Source organism: Rattus norvegicus, chromosome 5 (assembly GCF_036323735.1).
Source record: "Rattus norvegicus strain BN/NHsdMcwi chromosome 5, GRCr8, whole genome shotgun sequence".
Taxonomy (NCBI): domain Eukaryota; kingdom Metazoa; phylum Chordata; class Mammalia; order Rodentia; family Muridae; genus Rattus; species Rattus norvegicus.
Window position 1 is genome coordinate 33,413,519 of NC_086023.1, and position 15,784 is coordinate 33,429,302.

Here is a 15,784-nt window from a genome sequence, read left to right on the forward strand (position 1 = left end):
TTGTCTACCATTCCTTTCCACTCTGCACGTCCTCATCTGGTTATTTCTGGGCCTCCTTCCTTCTGTGCTCAGTCCTCGTGGAGCCCTGGAGAACTTTATTTATGCGCTAAGACTGCTTAATTCTCACATTCCTTGGAAAAAAGCTGGGTCACTTCCTCTCACATGAATCCATCTGTGTAATTCTGTTATGATTTCACACTACTGGAAGATTACTTGTGTATTTCTCACCAGATCAGTAACATTTAGCTTCACTTGCTTCCTGGCTTAGAGCATCTGCTCAATAAAAACTTAAAAATTAGACATGTGACTGTCTCAGGTCCATTTTGGCACTTACTTTCTGTACCACAGGTGTCTGGTTGCTCTTCCTCCAGAATAAATCAGTGTTATTTTTATATAAACATTCATGTCTAAATGAGGACAAATAGTAGATATTTTTTCTGATTTGTTCATCTCCTAAAATGTTGGTTTTCTTGGTGAATTAAACATGACTGTGATACTGTGAACTTTGAAATCGATGTGACTTCCCTCTTTGCTTTGACACTAAGAAAATTGTGTCTAGTACATGAATGCCTCTAAATAGTTCTCAGAGTCGGCATCAAGGATTTTGTATGTGAATCTTTAAATTTTATTTCATTTTTGCCTTTGCCTTTTATCAGAGATATTCTGTAAGCGAAGGGTCTAAAGGTACCTGGAAGAGAATGGGGGACAAGGGATGCGAAGAAGGATGCCAAGACAAGAGTCTGATCAAGGCGACAATTTTATTTTTCCCCAAGGGGCTGGAGAGATGGCTCAGCCGTTAAAGGCTAGGCTCACAACCAAAAATATAAGAGTTCGGTTCCCAGCACCCACAGCTGTCTCTCCAGCCACCTTTTTATTTTTCCCCAAGGCTGAATTTATACCATAACATGGGTAACAGAGGGAGGGGGGAAGTAAGAAACATTTACGCAGGCCAAGGACACAGTATTCATGTGGTCAGGGAGTAGGCTGATGTTGACAAGTTGTCAGAAAGGTCACAGGTTTGTCATATCTATTAGTCATCAGGATGTCTTTATCATATTATTATTTTTCTTGACCACTAGATTTTTATTAGTCTTCTGCAGCTGGCTGGGGATTTTCCATGAACCCAGTCATACTTAATTTTAACATCAACAATGGAGGGCTTCAAGGGCATCACTCCCAACAATATTCTAATCAATTTATCTTTTCCAGATGGTGCTTATTTAAAGTATATATTAAATATATAAGTTTAATGAGTGATATTTACTTCTCAAATACCTCAAAATGGTTCATGTTTAATATGCAAACCGTCTTATCTTAATACTTGTGGGAAAATGTTGTAATACAATAATGTTTTTCATTTCTTTGAATTATTCATAATGTGTGCTTACTTTAAGCCTTGAACAGTTAATTAATTTCTGAACATTCATATTTTTCTCCCCCTTTAAAAGATTTATATTATATTATACTTGGAGTTAATAAATAAATGTCTTGAGATGTTTGTATGTAATACTAATAGCCTTCAATTTATGCTTGTCTACCATAGAAATCAAGAGTTCTGTATTCCACTGAGCAAAAAAAATCATTTTTGAGAATATTGATAAAATCTCTGAATATTTTTCTTTGAATTATTTATCTTATTGATCATTGTCATGAACGGTCAATGTATAATAATTTGTTGACCCTATGTCTTAGTTTGCTTTCCATTATTGTGACAAAACACCGTGATCAAAATTAGATTGAAAGGTAAAGGTTTATTTCATCTTATTTTCCACAAAATAGTTTATCACTGAGGTAACTCAAAACAGAAACATGGAGGCAGAAACTGAGGCAGGGACCTGGGAAATGCTTTGATGCAGGTCTGCCCACATTCAGCTACCGTGGTTATGCATCCCAGAACCCAGGGATGGCAGCACCCACAGTGGCCAGACTTTCCCACATCAATCACTCATCAAGAAACTACCCCTGCTGCCTTGACTACAAGCCAGCCTAATGGTGGCATTTTCTCAGTTCAGCTTCTTCTCCCCAGATAACTCCAGCTGTGTCAAATTGATAAAAACAAACAAACAAAACCCAAAAAACTAATCAGGACATTATCTATGCATGGTGTTTATATATTTGAAAACTAGAACACAAATTAAACTGATAATTCTATAAGTCTGAGCAGATATAAAATTGATTTTAAATTTAGCCTAAGAAGACACATAATCCAGTTTTAAATGATGAAAAGATGTGTTTTGAGCTAGGCGATGGTGGCAGAAGCCTTTAATCCTAGCACTTGGGAGGCAGAGGTAGGAAGATCTCTGTGAGTTTAAGGTCAGCCTGTTTTGAGGTAAGTTCTTGGATGCCCAAGGCTACAGTTTAGAGAGACTCTGTCTCAAAAAACAAATAAAAAAAAATAAAAAAGAACGAAAGGAAAAAACAAAAGACAGACAGGCAAAAAGGAAGGAAGGAAGGGAGGGGGGGGAGAGAGAGAGAGAGAGAGAGAGAGAGAGAGAGAGAGAGAGAGAGAACATGCATTTTGCTTTGTCAATTAGGTTATTTGAGCAAAGGTTCAGAGGCTGAGGAGGTAAACTGAGCTCTCGGCAGCAATTCACATATATTTAAACACTGGGTTACGGGGCCACAGAGTCATCTAAGGAGAAGTGGCCTGGAACTCCCTAAGTTTTATGTTGAAGCTCCCATTGTTGGAGAGTTAGGATGAATAGAAAAAGCCCAGGCCTTATCTGGACTAAGGCTTCTTCTTAAATCACCTCAGCACCTTAATTGGATTAAGGTTAGCTTTCGTCTCAGCTATCTGCCAGACACAAATGTAAATTTTATTTTGGAAAAAGATAATTTTATTTTAGACCTTAAATTGCCTCGGTAATTTTTCAAATGCAGCGACTGGCACTGAATTTAAAAGATTAGGTACACAGAGAGACCCAAAAAAAAAAAAAAGAAAAAAGAAAAAATGTTATGAAAACCAGTAATGAAACAACAGACAATTTAACAAACATTCATAACATGCAGCCAGTGATATTTTATACATAAGCTACTTAAAGCATAAAGGATAACAATGCCATATACAATCTCATCACATATAAAGTTAAAAATGCAACAATTGTTAGGCTTTGTGGTAGGAGTACCTTGGAGGGTTGGAGCCAAGATATGCTGCAAAAATCACACCATGCAAGGCCACCTCAAAGTGGAACCAGAGGGACAGAGACAGACAGGGAGACCTGAAGACAGAGAGCTGGCTCTGATAACAGAGCCCTTTTAAAGGATGTGAGTGTTCCATCTGGTGGCTGGTGACGACTTAGCTGCTGGTTCAAGGTTGATGAAGGCAGGATGGGGCTACCACTCTTCTCTTTTAGGAAAGAATGATTAGTGAGTCAGGGATGGGGGCACCATATTCTTTAGACTTCGTCCTGCTGTCTGGGTGCATTAATATCTTTAGAGATCTAAGAGAGCTTGGGATGTTGGCCACATCCTGGAAGAGTTGGCTGATTTACCCACAGTCCAGACTCTGGACATGGAGGCAGCAGTCGGAGCAGACTGGGAGGCTGGACCACCAGAGACCAGCCACTTTGAAGCTTTCCAGGATGCAGATTTTGAGGAAACACTGGAACCTGACTGGGTGATGAAACAGTTATATATTAAGGACCAAAGGTAAAGTTAGGGAGTTTAGGGGAATTTCTTTTTCCTTAGGTATACATTTGAAACTTTTAGGCTCACAGTTGTGATGACTGAGGGAGGGGATTCACAATACATGGCGAAGGGGAATCCCACCCTCGGGAATAAGTGGAATAGGCAAGTGGAGAAACAGACTATTGGTTGACAGAACTTATCTGGAGTCCATTTGACACGTGAGAGGTAGATTCAAGTTGGTTTCCTGAAGCTTACGAGGAATATTTTAAGTTTACAAGAAGAGGCAAGTTTTAGATATGTTAGCTTTACCATTGTTTGTAGCCTGTACTGCAATCCACATTGTTAAAGAGTCAGTGGACTCAAGCCCTACACGCAACACTTAACCACCGAGTTTCTAGTCCAAGCGTCCAGTCTTCTATATTCCTCCAAAAGCCCAACAGGGCCGAGTTATTTACAGCAGCAACCTACTTTCTAGTGCCAACATCAGCATGAGTTACTTTTCTGTTGGTGTGACTAAGCACCAGGACTAAGCAGCTTCCAGAAGGAAGAGTTTACGTAGGCTTTCAATTCCAAAAGGATAGAGTCTGTTGTGTCAGAGAGGAATATCAACAGGGAACAGGTATGGTGGCAAGCCCACAAAGTTAAGAGTTCATCTTTAAATGAAAACGTGAAGTGGGAGAGAAAACAGGAAGTGGGCTGAGGCTATTTGATCTCAAAGCCTGCTCCAAGTGATGCATTTCCTCTAGCAAAACTGGACCCCTAAACCTCTCCATTGCTTTGCATCATCCACTGGGAAGTCTGAGATGGGCATGTCTCATTCACACAATTATAGCGTTTACCACATTGTGAGCTATCCTACCTCTTTTTTGTTATTGGATATTTTATGTATTTACATTTCAAATATTCCCTTTCCCAGTTTCCCCTCCAGAAACCCCTACCCTATCCTCTCTCCCCCTGCTTCTATGAGGGTACACCATGCACTCCCACGTCAAGAACCTGAAATTTCCCTACACTGGCTTTCACAGGACCACAGAGAGATAGACATAATTTATTTTACGATTAACAAAGTTATATTATTAAATGTCTCAACAAACCTATACCTAAATGCAAATGCAGTTTATAGAATCATGGATAGCCTTTCTTTCCTTTTATTTAGCCTATATTTTTCAACTTTTTTTCTTGCTCTTTAAATTACTTTGTTTCTTTCAAATTATGAAAAAGATTTTTTTTTCTAAAATGTGTTATGTTGCCATTCGGACAGGAATGTTAAGAATTAAATGCAACAATTAAATAATATTTACATGGAAACCAAAAGTTTACAGAAAAGATATCTTACTAAATACAAGTTAGTAAAATAGCAGTCATTTTATGAGCTCAGAGAAAATCGTAGATTTCAAGGTTTGAGGCAAAAGTCATAATGATTGTCAGGTCCGGTGTTTGGAAACATATGTAAGGCTTCATATATTGTTCCTTAGTCAGTCTTCTGATTTCCACTGCCTGTGCTACAAATCTCAAAACATCCTCTCCCCTTTCATTGCGATGAACATGTCTATTAGGTATGGTCCATCAATAATTAGGCAAAGTCACCTGACTTGTCCCCTCCTGACATTTTCCCCAGGCTTCTTGTTTTCAACTTCCTCCAGATGGTAAGATTCTTCTTTACTTTGAAAGCCTTCCCTCGTTTGTTTTCTTTTTTGCCATTCTCCACAGCGAGATCTAACTTGCTTATTGGATGCCGTTTACTCCTGGGCCTATCCTGGCCTTCTCCTCGAACCAATGCTCATCACCAAGGTGCACAGGAAGTTTGGCTCTTTAGACCTGCTCTCTCCTCCTCCCCCCCCTCCCCCTCCCCCTCCCCCTCCTCCCCCTCCCCCCCTCCTCCTCCTCCTCCTCCTCCTCCTCCTCCTCCTCCTCCTCCTCCCCAGGCTGTCCCAGTCCATACTCTGTGCCACCAGGAAGACATTTGGTTTTTGTTCTCAGATTTATGAAGGCAAGACAACAATAAAGAGTGATCTTTAGTTAATGTGAAAATAAAAACTGCTTTAAGTGTTTGGTATAATGCAAAGCTAATTTGCATTTTAATGATAGGACCTGAGTTAGTAATGGAATTTTGTTTAATGAATATGACTTTTCTGTATTCCTAAAGTTCATGGTACTGTAATGGGAATATATTAGTGACAAGTATATGGTTGGGAGAGATGTAAACGCTATATAAAATGATTAAAGTCTCATAGGAATGGGGTAAAGCTTCATAGTTTTAGGAATGCTATGAGTCAAATTGTGTCAAGGGACTAGAATGAATATTTTCAGTCTCAATATTGTAAGCTTAGTATTTTCAAATACTTCCTCGTTGAATTTTATGACTGATTGTTAGCATGGTGGGTTTACTTTTGATATGTTATGAAGAAGAATGAAAGACAGAGATGCTGATTGGCTGGACAAAGCTCATAGAGAAGTGAACAGCAAAACCAGCCCACAGACCTGGCCTACCCCACTGCAGTGTTTGCTCTGCCTCCTCATATTCCTTATTTTCTCATAGACTCAATGAAGAAGAAAAAGGAATTTTCCCTTCCTAAACAAGAAATAAAGCATAGGTACGCAGAACCCAACGAGAGAGAGCTGGCCTCCCAGGAGTGCTGACACACATGAGAACACAGGGAAGACCACCACTTCTGCTCAGAGGGACCCAGCTGGAGCACTCAGGACACAGGAACCAGGAGCACTCTGGGAAAGGATCCTCACAGTTTCTGACTGGGCCCTGAGCTGACCTTATGCCACAGCTCTCTGTACCCACATCTGGTCAGAACAAAGCTAGTCTCCCAAAATGGCTGACACACAGGCTTACAGGAAGGTCAAGCCACAGCAAGACCAGCTAACACCAGAGATAACCAGATGGCATGAGGCAAGTACAAGAAGTTAAGCAACAGAAACCAAGGACACTTGGCATCATCAGAAACCAGTTCTCCCACCACAGCAAGTCCAGGGTACCAGACAATTGGAAAAGAAAGATGCCAATTTAAAATCACAACTCATGAGATAGGGGCACTGGAGCTGCAGGTCTCCTGTGCCCGAGACACCACCGGAATCTGAAGGGACCAGATCAACAGTTCTCTGAACCCAGAGCTAAACCTTCAGAGAGGCAGACATGCCTGGGAAGCCAGAAGAGACTACACTCTGCCCACATTTTTTACTCCAGAGGAAAACACAAAACGCCATCTGGAACCCTGGTGCATGGGGGATCCTGGAAAAGGTGGCACAGGTCCTCCTGGTTGCTGCCCTCGAGGAGAGCTCAAAAGCAAAACCCACGAGCAAATTTGAGCCGTGGGACCGCAGGTAAGAACAACTTTTCTGTTCCAAGCAACCTGACTGGTGGTCTCAGGACACACAGCCGCAAAATTAATCTGGGACCGGACACTTCCAGTTTTTAGCTGGATTCCCAACCTCGCTGATCCCGGCCCGCAGCTCACTGCTCCCAAACCCCGTGGGAGAGAGAGCTCACCGCCTGGACAGGTAGGCCCACCTGAGACTGCAGTGCAGAAGAGACCACCAATACTGCCCACCCCTGCCCATATCCCTGGCCCAAGAGGAAACTATATACGGCCTCTGGGAACCGGAAGATAGGGGCACTTGGAGCTGCAGGTCCCCTGCGCCCCAGACACCGCCAGGACCTGAAGGGACAGGATCAACAGTTCTCTGCACCCAAATCCCATGTGAGGGAGAGCTAAACCTTCAAAGAGGCAGAAATGCCTGGGAAGCCAGAAGAGACTACACTCTGCCCACATTTCTGACTCCAGAGGAAAACAGCAAATGCCATTTGGGACCCTGGTCCACGGGGGCTCCCGGAAAAGCCGGCGCAGGTCCTCCTGGTTGCTGCCCTCATGGAGAGCTCAAAAGCAACACTCCACAAGCAAACATGAGCCTCAGGACCACAGGCAAGACGAGCTTTTTTTTTTTTTTTTTTTTTTTTTTTTTTTTTGTTTCTTTTTTTCGGAGCTGGGGACCGAACCCAGGGCCAAGACGAGCTTTTCTGCTCCAAGTGACCTGCCTGGTAAACTCAGGACACAGGCCCACAGGAACAGCTGAAGACCAGTAGACAGGTAAAACTACATGCCAAAAACAGAACACTCTGTTCCCATAACAGGCTGAAAGAAAAAAGGAAAACAGGTCTACAGCAATCCTGGCAAACAGGCCTATAGGACAGTCCAGCCACTGTCAGAAATAGCAGAACAAAGTAACACCAGAGATAATCTGATGGTGAGAGGCAAGCACAGGAACCCAAGCAACAGAAACCAAGACTACATGGCATCATCGGAGCCCAATTCTCCCACCAAAGCAAACACTGAATATCCAAACACACCAGAGAAGCAAGATCTATATTTAAAATCATATTTGATCATGATGATGGAGGACTTCAAGAAAGACATGAAGAACTCCCTTAGACAAATGCAGGAAAACATAAATAAACAAGTAGAAGCCTATAGGGAGGAATCACAAAAATGCCTGAAAGAATTCCAGGAAAACAAAATCAAACAGTTGAAGGAATTAAAAATGGAAATAGAAGATGAAGAAAGAACACAGGGAAACAACCATAGATATAGAAAACCAAAGGAAGAAACAAGGAGCCGTAGAAACAAGCATCACCAATATAATACAAGAGATAAAAGAGAGAATCTCAGGAGCAGAAGATTCCATAGAAATCATCGACACAACTGTCAAAACTAATGTAAAACAGAAAAAGATACTGGTCCAAAACATACAAGAAATCCAGGATTCAATGAGAAGATCAAAGCTAAGGATAATAAATATAGAAGAGAGTGAAGACTCCCAGCTCAAAGGACCAGTAAATATCTTCAACAAAATCATAGAAGAAAACTTCCCTAACCTAAAAAAAGAGATGCCCATAAACATACAAGAAGCCTACAGAACTCCAAATAGATTGGAACAGAAAAGAACTCCTCCTGTCACATAATAGTCAAAACACCAAATGCACAAAATAAAGAAAGAATATTAAAAGCAGTAAGGGAAAAAGGTCAAGTAACATATGAAGGCAGACCTATCAGAATCACACCAGACTTTACGCCAGAGACTATGAAAGCCAGAAGATCCTGGACAGATGTCATACAGACCCTAAGAGAACACAAATGCCAGCCCAGGTTACTGTATCCAGCAAAACTCTCAATTAACATTGATGGAGAAACCAAGATATTCCATGACAAAACCAAATTTACACAATATCTTTCTACAAATCCAGCACTACAAAGGATAATAAATGGTAAAGCCCAACATAAGGAGGCAAGCTATACCCTAGAAGAAGCAAGAAACTAATCGTCTTGGCAACAAAACAAAGAGAATGAAAGCACACAAACATAACCTCACATCCAAATATGAATATAACGGGAAGCAATAACCACTATTCCTTAATATCTCTCAACATCAATGGCCTCAACTCCCCAATAAAAAGAAATAGATTAACAAACTGGATACGCAACGAGGACCCTGCATTCTGCTGCCTACAGGAAACACACCTCAGAGACAAAGACAGACATTACCTCAGAGTGAAAGGCTGGAAAACAATTTTCCAAGCAAATGGTCAGAAGAAGCAAGCTGGAGTAGCCATTCTAATATCAAATAAAATCAATTTTCAATTAAAAGTCATCAAAAAAGATAAGGAAGGACACTTCATATTCATCAAAGGAAAAATCCACCAAGATGAACTCTCAATCCTCATCTTCGGTTGGTTTATATACAAGTGTGCAATTTCTAGGTTTGAAAGTAAAATGATGCTATCTGGTGCTGGATAGAGGAGACTTATTTTTTATTATGGCAGCTTGCTATTTTTGTAACATGGTGATTTGGTTGAACACAATAAAGTACAGTAGTAACTGATCTCCCCTTCTTCCAGGATGAGTGAGGAGATGATTAAATGTTGATGTCAGCATCCTTGAGCATATTCAGATGAGCTTCTGCTTCTGTTGAAAAGGATGCTGTGTTTGATTGTGGTCCGAAGCTTTGAAGCACTACTTGGTATCTCCTTCCTTGGAGGTCTCACTGTTTAAACATAACAGATTTGATAGCTTGTTGGTAAGGTGAGGTCCAGCTGTCTCCACTAGGTCATCTTCATGTGAATCCGGTGGTTATACGGTTTTGTTCTAGGGATATTTCATTTTTTTAATAACGGTTTTAGCTGACATTCATGGAGAGAATGAATCCTTAGAACTGTGCCACTAGTGAAAGGAAATCCTGTCTAGAGTATGTTTCTTTACAAAGCTGTGTCACACCATCCTTTGGGCCCTCTGCTGGAAAAGTAGAATCAAGTCTCAAATAATGCCTTTTAAATTGTATCCTCTAGTATTATAGATGTAGGACAGTACTGTATCATACCTCTGTGGATGTAAAATAGCTTGTACCTGCTTTATGATACGTAGTAGTGACCGTGCTTTATCAGAGCTGTTTTTAATGATGTTGCTCAGAATGTTTTCTTTCCAGATGATGATTGAGAAGCTAATTTAAAAAAAATGGTGCCAGGTACCACAAGAGTAACAGAACTGTGCTGTTTTCTCGGGTTTTGTTTTTTAGTTTTTTTTTTTTTAATGGAGTGTGCTGGATGTCTCTACAGTTTTGTTCAGATGACTGCAGAACCTGGAAAAGCTGTTGCTGCTGTTGATGCATAACACACTGCTATTATTGGTCTTTCTATATAAATATAAATATATATATACAGAAAAAAATAAAATATAGGTTGTGTGCTGGCAAAAAAAAAGTAAAAAATAAGAAAACAGAGATATGTTAGGAAAATTTTCATAATATGAGTAAACATATTGTCTCATCTTAAAGAAGAAATATGTTTGAAGAGCAAAAGTTCTGAAAAAATATACTAAAATATTTTCCCTTGGGGGGAAAAAAAAACTCAGGTGACAGCAGATGCTGGCGAGGATGCAGAGAAAGAGGAACACTCCTCCATTGTTGGTGGGATTGCAGACTGGTATAACCATTCTGGAAATCAGTCTGGAGGTTCCTCAGAAAATTGGACATTGAACTGCCTGAGGATCCAGCTATACCTCTCTTGGGCATATACCCAAAATATGCCCCAACATACAAAAAAGACACATGCTCCACTATGTTCATCACAGCCTTATTTATAATAGCCAGAAGCTGGAAAGAACCCAGATGCCCTTCAGCAGAAGAATGGATACAGAAAATGTGGTACATCTACACAATGGAATATTACTCAGCTATCAAAAACAACGACTTTATGAAATTCGTAGGCAAATGGTTGGAACTGGAAAATATCATCCTGAGTGAGCTAACCCAATCACAGAAAGACATACATGGTTTGCACTCATTGGTAAGTGGCTATTAGCCCAAATGCTTGAATTACTCTAGATGCCTAGAACACATGAAACTCAAGACGGATGATCAAAATGTGAATGCTTCACTCCTTCTTTAAAAGGGGAACAAGAATACCCTTGGCAGGGAAGAGAGAGGCAAAGATTAAAACAGAGACTGAAGGAACACCCATTCAGAGCCTGCCCCACATGTGGCCCATACATATACAGCCACCCAATTAGACAAGATGGATGAAGCAAAGAAGTGCAGACTGACAGGAGCCGGATGTAGATCGCTCCTGAGAGACACAGCCAGAATACAGCAAATACAGAGGCAAACGCCAGCAGCAAACCACTGAACTGAGAATAGGACCCCCGTTGAAGGAATCAGAGAAAGAACTGGAAGAGCTTGAAGGGGCTCGAGACCCCATATGTACAATAATGCCAAGCAACCAGAGCTTCCAGGGATTAAGCCACTACCTAAAGACTATACATGGACTGACCCTGGACTCTGACCTCATAGGTAGCAATGAATATCCTAGTAAGAGCACCAGTGGAAGGGGAAGCCCTGGGTCCTGCTAAGACTGAACCCCCAGTGAACTAGACTGTTGTGGGGAGGGCAGCAATGGGGGGAGGGTTGGGAGGGGAACACCCATAAGGAAGGGGAGGGGGGAGGGGGATGTTTGCCCGGAAACCGGGAAAGGGAATAACACTCGAAATGTATATAAGAAATACTCAAGTTAATAAAAAAAAATTGACAAATGGGATCTCATAAAACTGCAAAGCTTCTGTAAGGCAAAGGACACTGTGGTTAGGACAAAATGACAACCAACAGATTGGGAAAAGATCTTTACCAATCCTAAAACAGATAGAGGGCTTTTATCCAAAATATACAGAGAACTCAAGAAATTAGACCGCAGAGAGACAAATAACCCTATTAAAAGATGGGGTTCAGAGCTAAACAAGGAATCACAGCTGAGGAATGCCGAAAGGCTGAGAAACACCTAAAGCAATGTTCGGCATCTTTAGTCATAAGGGAAATGCAAATCAAAACATCCCTGAGATTTCACCTCACACCAGTGAGAATGACTAAGATCAAAAACTCAGGTGACAGCAAATGCTGGAGAGGATGTGGAGAAAGCGGAACACCCCTCCATTGTTGGTGGGATTGCAGACTGTTACAACCATTCTGGAAATCAGTCTGGAGGTTCCTCAGAAAATTGGACATTGAACTGCCTGAGGACCCAGCTATACCTCTCGGGCATATACCCAAAAGATGCCCCAACATATAAAAAAGACACATGCTCCACTATGTTCATAGCAACCTTATTTATAATAGCCAGAAGCTGGAAAGAACTCAGATGCCCTTCAACAGAGGAATGGATACAGAAAATGTGGTACATCTACACAATGGAATATTACTCAGCTATCAAAAACAATGACTTTATGAAATTCATAGGCAAATGGTTGGAACTGGAAAATATCATCCTGTGTGAGGTAACACAATCACAGAAAAACACACATGGTATGCACTCATTGGTAAGTGGCTATTAGCCCAAATGCTTGAATTACCCTAGATGTACAGAACACATGAAACTCAAGAGGGATGACCAGAATGCAAATGCTTCACTCCTTCTTCAAAAGGGGAACAAGAATACCCTTGGCAGGGAATAGGGAGGCAAAGTTTAGAACAGAGGCAGAAGGAACGCCCATTCAGAGCCTGCCCCACATGTGGCCCATACATATACAACCACCAAACTAGATAAGATGGATGAAGCAAAGAAGTGCAGGCTGACAGGAACCAGATGTAGATCTCTCCTGAGAGACACAGCCAGAATACAGCAAATACAGAGGCGAATGCCAGCAGCAAACCACCGAACTGAGAACGGGACCCCCGTTGAAGGAATCTTAGAAAGGACTGGAAGAGCTTGAAGGGGCTCGAGACCCCATATGAACAACAATGCCAACCAACCAGAGCTTCCAGGGACTAAGCCACTATCTAAAGACTATACATGGACTGACCCTGGACTCTGACCTCATAGGTAGCAATGAATAGCCTAGTAAGAGCACCAGTGGAAGGGGAAGCCCTGGGTCCTGCTAAGACTGAACCCCCAGTGAACTAGAGTGTTGGGGGGAGGGCGGCAATGGGGGGAGGATGGGGAGGGGAACACCAATATAGAAGGGGAGGTAGAGAGGTTAGGGGGATGTTGGCCCGGAAACCGGGAAGGGGAATAACAATCGAAATGTAAATAAGAAATACCCAAGTTAATAAAGATGAAAAAGAAAAAAAGAAAAAGAAAGAAATCAGAAGCAGGAGGACCAAGACCCTGGCCAGCCTGAGATACCTGGTGAAATCCTGTGTTTTCAAAAAAGAGAAAAATATATATTCTAAGAATAACAAAAGTATTTTTCTCTCAAAAGAAAAAAATAATCAAAACACACTGAATTGTTCCTTGCTCCGCTGTTTCTTTCCAGGATTGACTAATGTTCACCATCCTGACTTGCTCAGACCTAACATTCTCCCTGAATCTGATGTACAATGGGTGTCCCTGTTCAACACTGAAGTAGAAAGGAGTGATGGCTGCCTGTAGACATTGACTCCTTTTCTATGCATTTCTCTTCTCTCAAAAACTGCATTCATGACTTCCACTGTATGTCTCAGCCTCTGAACCCTTAGAGTTCCTAAAATCCTCAAACTGCATTAGTGTGCAGAATCCCTCAAACCGAGATGGTTGGTGGGAAATGGGTTTGATGATATAGCATTTGCCATTAAACTTTCTAAATGACTCCTCAGGGTAATTCTCCAATTGGTAAGGTTGTTGCTTAAGTTAGCCTCCTTATTTAAAAGTCCTCTAAATGGGGTGTGTAGGCATCCCTTCTCTTTAATGATACCACATTTCTAAATATAGAGTAGGTGGACATAGCTCAATTTTCTTTTCTACTAAATTGCGAGTTATCAAAATACAATCCACTGGTTTAATCTATCTGGTCACCTTCAGTTTGTAAACTTTCCTTAGAACAGAGCCTCTATTAAAGATTTCATGTTGTTTAGGACTGTTGCTAGTAGGACAATGAGGTAGTTGAAGAATTATGAAAGCCATGGACTGGTATACACAGCCCCAACTATTTCTATGTGACCCTTTACAGTTGTTTGGTGTACATCAAAGCCCCACTTGTTTCTAAACCTGGAGCCCTCATGGTGCCTTTTACAAGAGACGGTACTGTCACTAAGGTGTTGATGCCTTCAAGCCTGCAAAAGCCATTCACGTTCATCTTTGTATATCTACTTTTATACAAGGGCTTGTGAAACTCGAGGGCAGGCTCATACCAACTTTGGCAGCTTTCACCCAGAGGGCGAAACATGCTCTAAGCTGCAGGTGTTCACCTGTGAGAGCTCAGAGGCTAAAGACACATCAAGCCGTCTGGAGGGGAGCAGCTCAGAGTAGCCAACCACCAATCAGTAACTTACTCGCTTTGCTACCTGTTTTCTCTGTCTTAATTTTCTCACAGCAAGCCTAGCCATCCAACTAACCACTTTGTTTCGATCAGATCTGGGTTGCTCCCAAGTAGCAAAGATCTCCCAAACAAGAGTGCTGTAACAACAACAACAAAAAGACTTACCTCAAATTTATGTTCCAAATAAGCTATGGAAAAAGGTGAAGATCTGCTTCCAGAATCAAGGCTGAGCACAGTTTCTCTTTGATAGATGTCACTCTATAAGCAAGCCAAAACTAGACAGTAGCTCTTACATCTCTACTCAGGTATGTCAAGTACGTCTCAGTCATATTCAAATAAGCAAAACATGTCACTGGACTTGCCCTGATAAAACCGGAATGGGGATGTGTAACCTCCCTTAGAGAAAACATCTGTGAAAGTCCCTTGAGATAACAGGATTATATTTTTACAGGGAGCATTGTAAAGCTTTTGGAACGATAGCACGATTTTATTACATTAACTTGTTTGTCTTTTCCATTCCTTCATCTGTCTTCTTGTTGGGACCAGGAGCTTCTTCTGGCCTCTGAAACCCTTCAATCCATAGATCCAATTTGGACATAGTCTGTGATGATAGATGTGGCCTGGGGCCTTTCCCACATTAGAAGGGTTTTCCATGCTGTATCTATTTCTCTCTGACCAGTTGGAAGCAAATGAACTCTGAAGCCACACACATTTGCAGAAGTTACTGTTCCAAGGCCAGGTAGCACAAGTCCCTGATCAGAATCATTACCCCAAATAGAACACTGTGGGCTTTGCCTTTAATCATTTTCAAAGATTTCTTTTTATAAAGTGGATAATTGTTCCAAGTTCTGATGAAAAAAAATTGAAAATGCTGTTTTCATATCCACATGCACCCCATGACACTTTTATTATTAATGACTTTTAAGCAAGTGGTTTTTTTTTAATCCACCCTGGGAACTTGTCTCAGAAAGGATGTATAAACATTTTTTTTGATACTCATGAAAAATAACCGTATAACCTTTTGTTCAAAATTTGGATAGAATTGTATCTTAACCTAAATTCAGTAGTTGCATGTAAATCCTAGAAGTATACTGCCATTCTACAGTCTTCTCCCCACCCACACAAATTGCTAGAATAATAGGTATTACAGTGGTTTGGAAGGAATGGCCTCATAGACTCGTGTTTGAATGCTTGGCCAATACTGAGTGGCAGTATTAGGAGGTGTGTTCTTCTTGTTGGAGAAACTGTGACACTGTGGGGCAGGCTTTGAGGTCTCATGTGCTCAGGCTATGCTCAGTGTGCACACAGTCTCCCCCCTGGCTTCCATCAGATCAAGAGGCAGAACTCTGAGGTCGTTCTTCAGCACCGTGTCTATT

The 15,784-nt window shown here is 41.3% G+C and overlaps 1 pseudogene; it reads right to left on the bottom strand.

Moving 5' to 3' along the window:
• Positions 1-5,020: 5,020 nt before the first annotated feature.
• The window catches only part of Bex4-ps2 (brain expressed X-linked 4, pseudogene 2), a 63,535-nt pseudogene continuing 52,771 nt past the window's right edge, over positions 5,021-15,784 (bottom strand).